This window comes from Plectropomus leopardus, chromosome 23, assembly GCF_026936395.1.
Source record: "Plectropomus leopardus strain MGB_pleo_1.0 chromosome 23, ASM2693639v1, whole genome shotgun sequence".
Classification (NCBI taxonomy): domain Eukaryota; kingdom Metazoa; phylum Chordata; class Actinopteri; order Perciformes; family Serranidae; genus Plectropomus; species Plectropomus leopardus.
In genome coordinates, this window is record NC_142198.1 from 16260815 (window position 1) to 16271385 (window position 10571).

The following is a 10571-nucleotide window of genomic DNA, read 5'->3' on the forward strand; positions in this document are numbered from 1 at the left end:
AAATACCCCCTCCTGAAATTTGTAGCCTTTAAATGTCTCCAAAAGTGGCCAGATGAACACGGCTTAACAGCTTCGTTGTGGTGGCGACATTGACGTCATGCGTCCGCTTTGAAATTCATTTAAAGCCTTACATTAGCTTTTTACTTGTGGCAACTGAGTTTTTGCTTCAGAAAGAGTGATTTTTGAAGATTGTTTTGAAGATTGTTTTGTGACCAAACATGTAAGTATCATAAACTTTGGCTTGCCACAGAGCTTATTTTCTGCAATAATGCTAAAATCCAATGGAAAAATCTCATTGGCTTTTTGTTGAGGGAACCAAGGAGAAGCTAACTTCCGGGTTAGCCTACGAAATGTGTTGCTCCAGCAGCACTATATGTGTCACACATCAGCTACTAGTTACTCAAATGTGAGGTTTTGCTGCTTTTCTCCATTTTTAATGTGATTGTAAATTAATAATGTTTTGGTGTTTGGTTTTCTGACTCAGAGCAAGCTATTTTAAGACGTCTCCTTTGGCTTTGTAAACTTGTGACAGTCATTTTCTTACTAACTTTTGTAGAGCAGACAAATAGTAAACTAATCTAAAAAGAAGTATAGGTCCAAGATCCTAGTTTACAGAGAATGGATGAGAATTGTTTTAACATAAAAGACCCTGAATATCCATGTGCTTGTTCAGAGGAGTACTAAGTGCTGCTGGTAGGATGGTAAAAATTCAGTGGTGGCTTCGACATCTCCAAAGTAATTTGCAAATGATATTCAAAGCACACATCGCAGTCGTCAAACATTCATCTGCTCACATTTCAGCATCTGGTATCGGATAAACACTCATAGTTTTACCCCACTTTGGAAATGGAAGCCGTTGATTGTGTAAAAGAGTGGTGATGGTGAGGCTAGAAAGCAGCCCCAACAACCAAGGGACTGACGGCACATATTTCCTTCAATAGAAAAAAACGCTTCTTTTCCTGGTCGCTTTTCTCAGCTTGTGCTTGTCTCCGCTCAACCCTTAACGGTGTCGTCTTGAAAACACACACATACAGTACATTTCTTAAGCCATACACACACAGGGCTTAGTGCTGCACTTGCTGTCAAAGGGGGGGAAGGAGAAAGAGGCAGCAGAAAGCCTCTAAAAGCTCAGCAGAAATGTATTTATAGACAGAAATAAAAGGATTATACCTCCATGAAGGAGTAGGGGAAAGCCAGTGATTTCCAGACATGCCAGATGCTGTAGTTGGAGGGGGGAAGGAAGATACAGAAGAGGAAGGAGAAAGTGGGAGAAGGGACTGACAGATGGAGAGAGACAGATTGACAAAGAGAAACACGGATTGGTGCTCTCGGTTTTACTTCACTAGCTTCGGATTGGCCCCGGAGCCACATCAGACCCTGGTAATTATCCCCTGCCAGCTTGCTAGCAATAGGGTGGCTTTTTGTGCAGGGTAAGCCTGCTAAGTGATAATTACCAGCATAATGAGAAAGCTACCTTTCTCTTACTTTGCGTGTGCGCCGTTGCACATGAAGGCACCTTTTGGATTACCGGCCTTATTTTGAAAGTATTAAAAGCGACTTCTTATTTTTCCCAGCGAGTGCGGATAAAAGGAAAATCCACCAAACAGCTGTCAAAAGTGGAACTACTGCCAAACAAGTGTTACATAACAGCCCATTTCACTCCATATTCCATTCATGTTCCAACAAATTAAAAGTGTTGCCCCCCTCCTCTTGCTCTTCTTCCTCCTCCCTGTTCTCCTTTTTTTTTACTTTTTCTGCGGCTCACGCTGTGCAGATGTTAGCTCCCGGATGTGCGCATGCAAGTGTTAATACCCTGCATGAGTCCTCGCTTGCTGTTGCTAAGGAGAATACAGTCAAGGCTTTAGAGGGAGGGAAAAAAGCAAAGAGGTGGTGGTGGTAGTGGTGGTGTTGGGGGGATGGGGGAGATGAATAGAAGCTCGTGAAAAGAAAGAGGAGGAAATGAGGCAGTGGGTGACAAGATTTCAGCTGGAGGAGACAGTCTGTCAAAGCAGTGGGAAGGTGCAGTGCGATAGCTCATCGCCATTACTTCAATGAGGCCGTGCGGAGCTCGCAGATAGGCTGGATTCACTGTAAGACTTATGACACGCACCCTCGTCCTCATCCGCAAATTAAAACAAGAGGAAGTGCACATTCAGCTTATCTGTGGGATGTAATAAGTTATTGAATGTTATCAGTGATCGTTAAACACTTAACCCTTTAACATCTGGACCGTCATCAGTTTTCTTGTGCTACGTACCTTTTACAAGCATTATACCTCTAAAAAAAAGGATTGGTTTCTATGAAAAAAAAAAACTTTGGGAAAATGGCAATGAGTAACTTAGCACAAGGTGCCCTACAAACTGCAAGAAATTAGGAAAAGATGTTAAGAAAATGACCTGAAAATGTGTTGGCTTGTTTTTTAAAAGGCAAGATGAAATTATCAGAAGTGTATTAAAAAAAAGGGGGGGGGACATATATCCTGAAAATATAATAATAATAATATTTGCATGGTTTAAATCATGTCAAAGAAATATGTATGTGTTTGTATATTAGCACATTTTTTCAAATCATTCCTCCCTATTTTATTCTTTTTTTTAATCTTTTATGTGCTAATTTTCAGGTCATTTTCTTTTTCTTTGTTGCTCATTGCCTTCTCCCAATGTTTAAATTTATTTATTTATTATTTTTTTTTTACTTTATCACATCCTGTCTGCTCTCCACATGGACATACAGTACGTGAATGTCTTACATAAATTTGTACATGTTTGTATGTTCCAATGCCAGGGGAGGTGGGTTTAAAATTAAAATGAAAAACAAGAAAGGCTTTATGCACTCCATTTAGTGCCCTATCCATTGGGATTGTGGCATGGTTGCAGTCTAATGCATGAGGTCACAGGTTCAACTTGTATCCGTCCAAATGGCGTGCTATAGAAGAAAGATGGCACGGAAGGTCTCCAGAGATTACAGGCTGATGAGGAGGGCCACTCTGTGCACTGTATGGACTCTGAGGCAGCTGCTGTACAGCAACAGCGCTGCATTTAGATGGTATGAAAAATTTAACAGTTAAGGCCAAACATAGATAGAAAGGGTTGTTTGTCTCCTTTGAAATGACTGTTAAAGGTAGATTTTAGATTTTAGAAACTGAATGACATAAAAGTACTTTTTTTTTAACTATTTGAGATAAACTATTGCTTATTTTCATCATCGTTTAATTTGATAATTTGTTTCTCGGATCAGTCATTCCCATCAAACATTGGTTGGATGATGTGGTGTCCTTGGCCAAAAGTGGTCCTGCTGGACAACAAAAATGGCAACGTGGTTGTGAAGCGGACAATAGTCCAGTTAGTCCCTCTTTCATGAATCAGGAAATATTGCTCATATTATTGTGATGACAAAAGCAAATGCACGTATCTTTGTTTTTGAACCGAAAGCCAGGTGACAAAAATTAAATAAATGTCATATTTTTGACCAAATACATCAATATTGCAAGTGTTGATTGCTGGTGGTGTGTCACATATGACATGGAAAACAGGGTTAGTACACAGTAGAAAGCAGCATGGAGGCCAGTGAAAATGTTACATTGGTTACCAAGGGTTTGTACCCCGAGTAAGTCAACGTTGGCTTATTTGCTGGTGTTGATGTCGTATTTCGACGTTCCTGGGATGCCAAGAAAGGACGTCCAGTTGATGGCCAGTTAACATTCCAGACATTGGTACAGTCATTCAATGTGTTGTGGGTTTTGTCCATTAAATGCCTATAACAGCTTCATAAAGCACATGTTGGTGCCTTCAAATAGCTTGTTTTTTTCTGATAATTATTATTGATTTGCTGTCACATAATAAACAGAAAAAAACGGTAAATCCTAAAAAATGACAAGCTGAAATAGTATTAAGATGAAAAATAACGATTCATTGATAATCAAAATAGTTGCTCATTCAATATTTTTCCATCAAATGATTGGATCATATCAAATTAAGAGAATTATTCATATATACGGATATTATAATGTCAGAACCAACGCAACATAATTTTTCGATGTTCTATCAGACACTTCCATCAGTAAATGCATATACTCTTAACAGCTGCACTGAAGGCAATAAGCGGTCTGTCAAACTATCATGGCTCATTTTCAGGCCTCAAAAAATGCTGTGATTTCTAGTTATCAGCAAGCTGCAGAAGTGACCAGCAGATGTTGTATCACTCTGTGTTTACATTTCAAACCTCCCATGTGCAACAGTGGCATCATCTGCTACGTTTCAAAAGACACTTCCCGTCTGTCCAGGGGCCTAGGAGTATTAACGAGGACCGTAGATATACAGCACATGCACATATAGAGTGAGCAGTCCCAATGGAGCAATGCTCTACTTCCGTGATAGAAAAGTGAAAATAATCACTCCACTGGGACGTCATTTTTATCAATGTCGAATTGGCCGATTGAGTGGCCAGCGTTGCAACTCCTGACAAGACACCCTATACTATAAAGGTTATATAACACTCTACAGCCAGAGCTAAGACACACAACAATGCCGTCTTATGGATATGAGACTGATTTAAACAAGTTGTTGGTCCAAGGAGAGGCGAAACATTAAATGTATTATTCCTTTCTTTTCCATTGGAGAGCTATATCCCGGGTCAGTTTACAGGTTAAGCCTGGATTATATCCCAGAAGTAATAAAGCACTGGTTTAGAGCTTTAGCAGACAACTGAGTACACACAAGCCAGAGTCAAGCCATATTTTAACACATTTTCAGTTTGTAAAAAATGTGAAGCAGACAAAGTAAAGACTAAAAAAAGGTCTTTTCTGCCACCACATATCGTTACAGCATCATCAGCAATCTGTTAGGTGTCCATAAATACTGCTACTGTAATCATACATGAAAACGACTCCCTCCAAAGTCTTCCTCCATTAGCACGGCTGCAGCATCAAGCCCCATATCCATCATTAAAAAGCTACTTTATTATGCAAGGACAGAACTGATGCATATGCAGCCAGTATGGGGAGGGTCCATGCAGTGATTCTGCAGCAAATACAGAAATGTATATACCAAAGCTTTCTTTAAACCCTTGGAATCCTGAACCGATATCACTTTTCTGCTTCTCTTGTTCAGACACCTTTCACAATTATTTACACCTTTGAATCCTGATTCTTCTATTGTATTCTTCACTGAAAACATCAGGGGAGAGGCAATGAGAAACTTGGCAAGAAGTATCCCACAAATCGCAAGATTTATTACATTTTAAGAATTTTGAAATATAAAGTTAGCAGAAAACTATAGTTATTATTATCATAATTACATATTAAAAATTATTTTACAGAATAATTATTTAATTAAGAACTCTTTAAGTCAATTCCAAATTTGTGAGTGTTTTTTTTTCTAATTTGAATTCAGGGAAAAAATGAAAAAGTTAGAGAAAATAGTCTGTATTTATAATTATTATAATTACATATTTCAAATTATTATCATCATTATTATTTTTTTACAAATTATTTATCTTTAAGGACTTATTTCGGGTCATTTCAGTATTAGTGTTTCTTTTCCTTAGATTTAAGAAAATAAAAATAAAAATTTAAAGAAAATTTTCCAGAAAAACGTATTTATAATTATCATAATAACATATTTAAATGTGTATTATACCTTTTTTTCCTAATTTCTTGCTAAATTTGCTAAATTTTGAGTTTTTTTTCTAAATTGCTTGTTGCTTTCTTCCTATGTTTTTGAAAGAAATCAAGCCAATATGAAGATTTCAAAGGGTTAAACACTGCAGGGGGAAAACATAGGATTCTCCACAGACACCAACAAACCATAAAGCATCACAAAACGCACTGCACGGTGATTCACATTCCTCCCTTGCGCAAGAATCATTCTTACACATCATCCAGCTATTCAAATTCATAATTTCCCCCATTTGTGGACCCTCTGGAGCCCCCACAAGGCCCCCTGCGGGTCCCCGGACCCTACTTTGGGGAAACCCTCCTGCTCCAGCACCACCAGATGTTCACAGTGCCCACTGGCGATGTGAGCTGGTGTCACTGCTGCTGCCGCCTCTCGATGCAGCGTTTCTGTCAGATTTGGGACGGAAGCCAGGCAAAGAGTGGAGCTGCTGCGCTAAAACATTTTGTTCTTCACCGCACCTTGGTTGCGGGGGTTTGGGGGATGGGGAGGGGTGATAAGATTATGGATGGAGAAATATCAGGAGGTTGCATGCATGCCGGAGTGAAATGAATAATTCCACACAGGTGCACAAGACACACGGTTCTGATGGAGAAGAAAATGACCGCAGCGCGTTAAGTAACTTGCACCAAACTGGATCTTTAACGCGATTTATGGCTCAAACGCGCGCGCACTCACCTCGCTCATCTTGGAAACGTGCGTGGAGGGAGTTCTGCAGCAGAAAGTGGACTTGTTCTGTCCGTGTCAGACCCGAAGCCAAGCCGCGAAAAGAGGCGCGTGCTGCAGCAGTGTGGGAGAAAACAGATCAAACGGTCTTGGTGCCTGTGGATGCTCCGAGAGCGAGTCGAGCTGGCGAAGTGAAGTGATGCTCAGTTCTCCTCCAGTAGAGATGATGGAAGGAAGCTTTAGTGCCTGTAACGGTGCGGTTTATCTCTCCCTCTCTCCCTCTCCCTCTCTCTCTCTCTCTCTTGTCTCGCCCACTCAGTCTCAACCAGTCACCAGGGAGCAGACTATTGCCCTAGTACAGGGATGTAGGCTAATAGGCACATAATAAGAAGGCTAACCCTGGAGCATTTAACTCTGCCTTTCACGAAGTAGTGTTAATTGATGTTTTGGATTTATTAATTTATTTCCTTTGAAATCTCCTTATTAGCTTCCAAAGACATGCAGTTTTACAAAATAAAAGGTATGGAGGATGCTTTCTCTCAGGTGGATTTTGCACCTTTTTTTGTGGATCCCCATAGAGCAGAGGTGATGATTTTCCATCACAGTGCAGTGATTAAATTTTTACGTCCTAGTTTTATAAAGCTAGCCAAAAATAATAAGGGACTTCCTTTCAGAAGTTTCAAAATAAAACACATTTATTAACCCTTTGAAACTGGCGCAAATTGGCTTATTTCTTTCAAAAACATGAACACAGTTACAGTACTTGCATATTTTCTTGGAGTATCTGTACTTTAATTGAGTTTTTATATTTCTGTCAATTTTCATTTTTACTACACTGCATTTTCTGAAATAAAATGTATACTTTTACTCCACTGCATACTCCCTAAGCTTAGGGAACTGAGGAAGAGAGGAGGGGATGGACAGATGAACGAAGGAATGGGAGGGGAGAAAAAACAGGATTTTTTTTTCTTTAAATCCTTTAATTTATGTAAAAAAGAGCCTGGTTTTCTTCAAGTGTAATGTACGCTCCATTTTTAAGGTGGTGAGGTACAAAGAGATTAACTTCACAACTTTTTTTACTAACAGCATTTACTTGTAGTTTACTTACCTGTAAAGTACATTTAATATCATTATCATTACTTTTGATACCTAAATACAGCAAATATCAGATACTTTTAACTTTTACTCAAGTGTTATAATAGGTGTCTTTCTGCCGTAGTAATTTTCTGGTATGATGTATTTTTTTCTCAAGTGTGGCTTTCAGGTACTTTTTTCATCACTGGGAAGAAGGCAATGTGCAATTTGATAAAAAAATGACCCAGAAGGACAACAAAATGTTTTGTTTTGCTTTGGTTTTTTAGGTACAAGAAAATAACACAGAAATTTAGCAAAAACAAACAAACAAACAAGCAAGCAAAAAACACTGAAAAGTGAAAAAGAAGCAGGAAATGACCTGAAAGAAGTTTCTTAAAAATATAATAATTGTATAGAATAGTTTTAAATATTTAATTATGATATTTCCCTAATAACATATCTTTTGTTTGTTTCTTGTTTGGCTGTTGACAGTATTTTCTGATTTATTGATTGATTTAAAAAAAAAAAAGATATTCAACATACCCAAAAACAAAGTTGACTCTTATGTGTAAACAAATATTAAACAAACAAGAAGCTTTATCCAATCTTTAGATTTTTGCTCTGGAAATGTATGTCAATCAATTCATATTTAAGTAGATGATGCATCATGTGCACATTTAAATGTGAAACTTCAGGTCATTTGTTATATAAGAAAAAATGTCTTACTGTAAGTAACATGAGGAGTCTCCCCTTAAGCTCTATTGTTAATTTTATTTTGAAAGAAAAATCAGTGACATCCCCTTTATACAAGCTGACCTTATCTAGTTGTATTTCTTAACATGGACCACACACGTAATTTCCATAATTAATAGTGATATTGTTTACCTCGTGTACTTGTGTCTTTATTAGTGTCATTAATGGTTATAATCCAAAGTTGAACATGTCAAACCTGTAATGCAGTAAATGTCTCCACTGGAGGGCGCCGTTGCATCATAGATCATCATATCCTGAAATCCCAAACTCCTGGTTGGGGATTTGGAGGCTGTTAACTCTCTCTAGACACAGATAATAAGGAAATGATTCGTTAGTTGATGCCTGAAGACACTCACAACTCTGCAGTGGTCTTAATAGTTGACATCTCTGTTGCAGTTAGGAGTTACAGCTGAGAAACCTGGATGGATGACAAGTTCATACTAAGGCCAGAACCCTCTGTGCATGCTTATTTGGAGTTACATAAACCTGTTTATGTTTTACTGATACAGCAAAATTTGAGATAATACTGCTGCCGTGCAACCTGGTAATTGTACACAAATCAACAACAGTTTGTAAGGCTGGGGTAGAGATGCGTGGTCAAAAGAAAAGCCCTAAATTCTGGTCAAAAGGAGAAATACACCTACTTTCAAACATTATGAACGACTTGAACCGCTTTTTTGGTACATACAAGTATCGCAACACTAAAGATGGTGGATGAAGAAATGAAAAAGGGAGGCTGTTAGCACAGTCCAACAACAAAACCACATGTGGAAAACTTAAAAAAAAACACATCTGTTTTGATGCAAAACTGCTAAAATGGCTCGAGCTGTTCAGCTTTTCCATATTTATGTATAAAATGGCATGTGAAGGTATGTTAATTGGAGTTTACCCGTCTGCAGGAATATTAGTGGAATATTTATTTACAAGGCTTAAAGCTTAGTAGGAATATCATCTTTTTCAAAATAAGGGCCAAGGCATTTTAATATGCTGTGCAATTTTGAGCCCTAAAAAAGTCATAATGTACTCTTCACTAATGCCATTTCACAACAGTGAAACTGTATGTAATTTTCAACCTGCCCATTTTGCATACTGCAGTTTTTTTTTGTTTGTTAGTTTTTGTTGTTTTGCTAGGAAGATAGATTTTTATATGCAAGCAAATCTACCTGTAGTATTTTCAAAGTGGCCTTTAGTAATGGTCATTGTTCTGTCTTGCAGCTTGACTGGATGATGTCGGATTTGTTCAAACAAAGTGGATCAACTTGAGAATTAAATGACAGTTTGCTGCCAACAATTACCATAACGTTAGTTGATTCACGAAAGGAGGGAAAATGAATGATTCATGGCACACTTTTAAAATAACATACTTTTTAAATCCTTAAGCTTGGGGGAAGGTATCAAGTATTTTCAAGTTGTGGTGTTGTTTGCAACAGCCCTGTAGAAACAGACACCAGCTGTCGATCGTAGAAGCTGATGAACGCCTCCCCCGCCACATGCTGCAATCATGAGGAAAACCAGCTGAAGCTCGTCTGCAATTAGTTCAGTAAGGACAGAAAGCTGCTCTCCAAACCTCAGTCAAGAGAGAGAAGGGCAGGAGGACAGACCTGCAGTAGGCCCTCTCTCACAGTGCCAGCTCCAGAAACCCTTTAATGCAGTTAAAGTTTTCTTTATTGTTGCTTTGTCCTCGCAGTGTGATTTCTGTCCCCGTTTTGGAAGACTTTTTGTTTACAACAAAACTGAAATTATTGTGGACTGATCCATAACCTCTGTGTCAAAGTTGTTACAAAGTCAAAAGACGGAAGTCCAAGGAGAAAACACGTCACTACTCAGTTACAAGTGAAAGTAGCTGAGTTAAATTATTACTTAAAGTCCCAGTGTATTCACAATCATTATTAGCACAAAAGGGTTGTTCCTAGTGACAAAATCCTAAGAAAATTCTTAGAATTATGACATTTTCTTTTTCTTTAAGACTTGATCCCGCTAAAGAAAAGTCATTCACAAAGCATCTAACCCCCTAAGAGAGATCCTAAGGTGAAAAACTGTTAGGAGTAATGAGGAGGTATTTTAAGAGACTTTCTTGAGTTTCTTAAGCAGAGAACAAAATGCAGAAAGACCAAAAGGAAGGCGAAATATTGTATATGTTTGTGGTTATTCTCATTAGATATGTGCTTACATTTCCCACCTGGGGCAATGACGATAGAATGCCAGAAATAAAGTGATCATAACACTAAGATAAATAGCAACTGAAAAATGCAACAGTGCAGCAGTGTGATAACACCAACAGCACGTACAAAGTCTCGTAATGGGACGCGGTTCGTTCTGTTTTCACTGGGTGTCCACACAATCACGTCTGTTACCACACCTCCTCGCTAAGATAAAAGTTACTGTCCCCTCCTTGCTCGGAGTTGC

General features: G+C 38.4%; 1 long non-coding RNA gene across 1 annotated transcript in view; it reads left to right on the forward strand.

Moving 5' to 3' along the window:
• Positions 1-10571, forward strand: part of LOC148185681 (uncharacterized) — a 138496-nt gene that overhangs the window by 43473 nt on the left and 84452 nt on the right. The window lies entirely within an intron of this gene.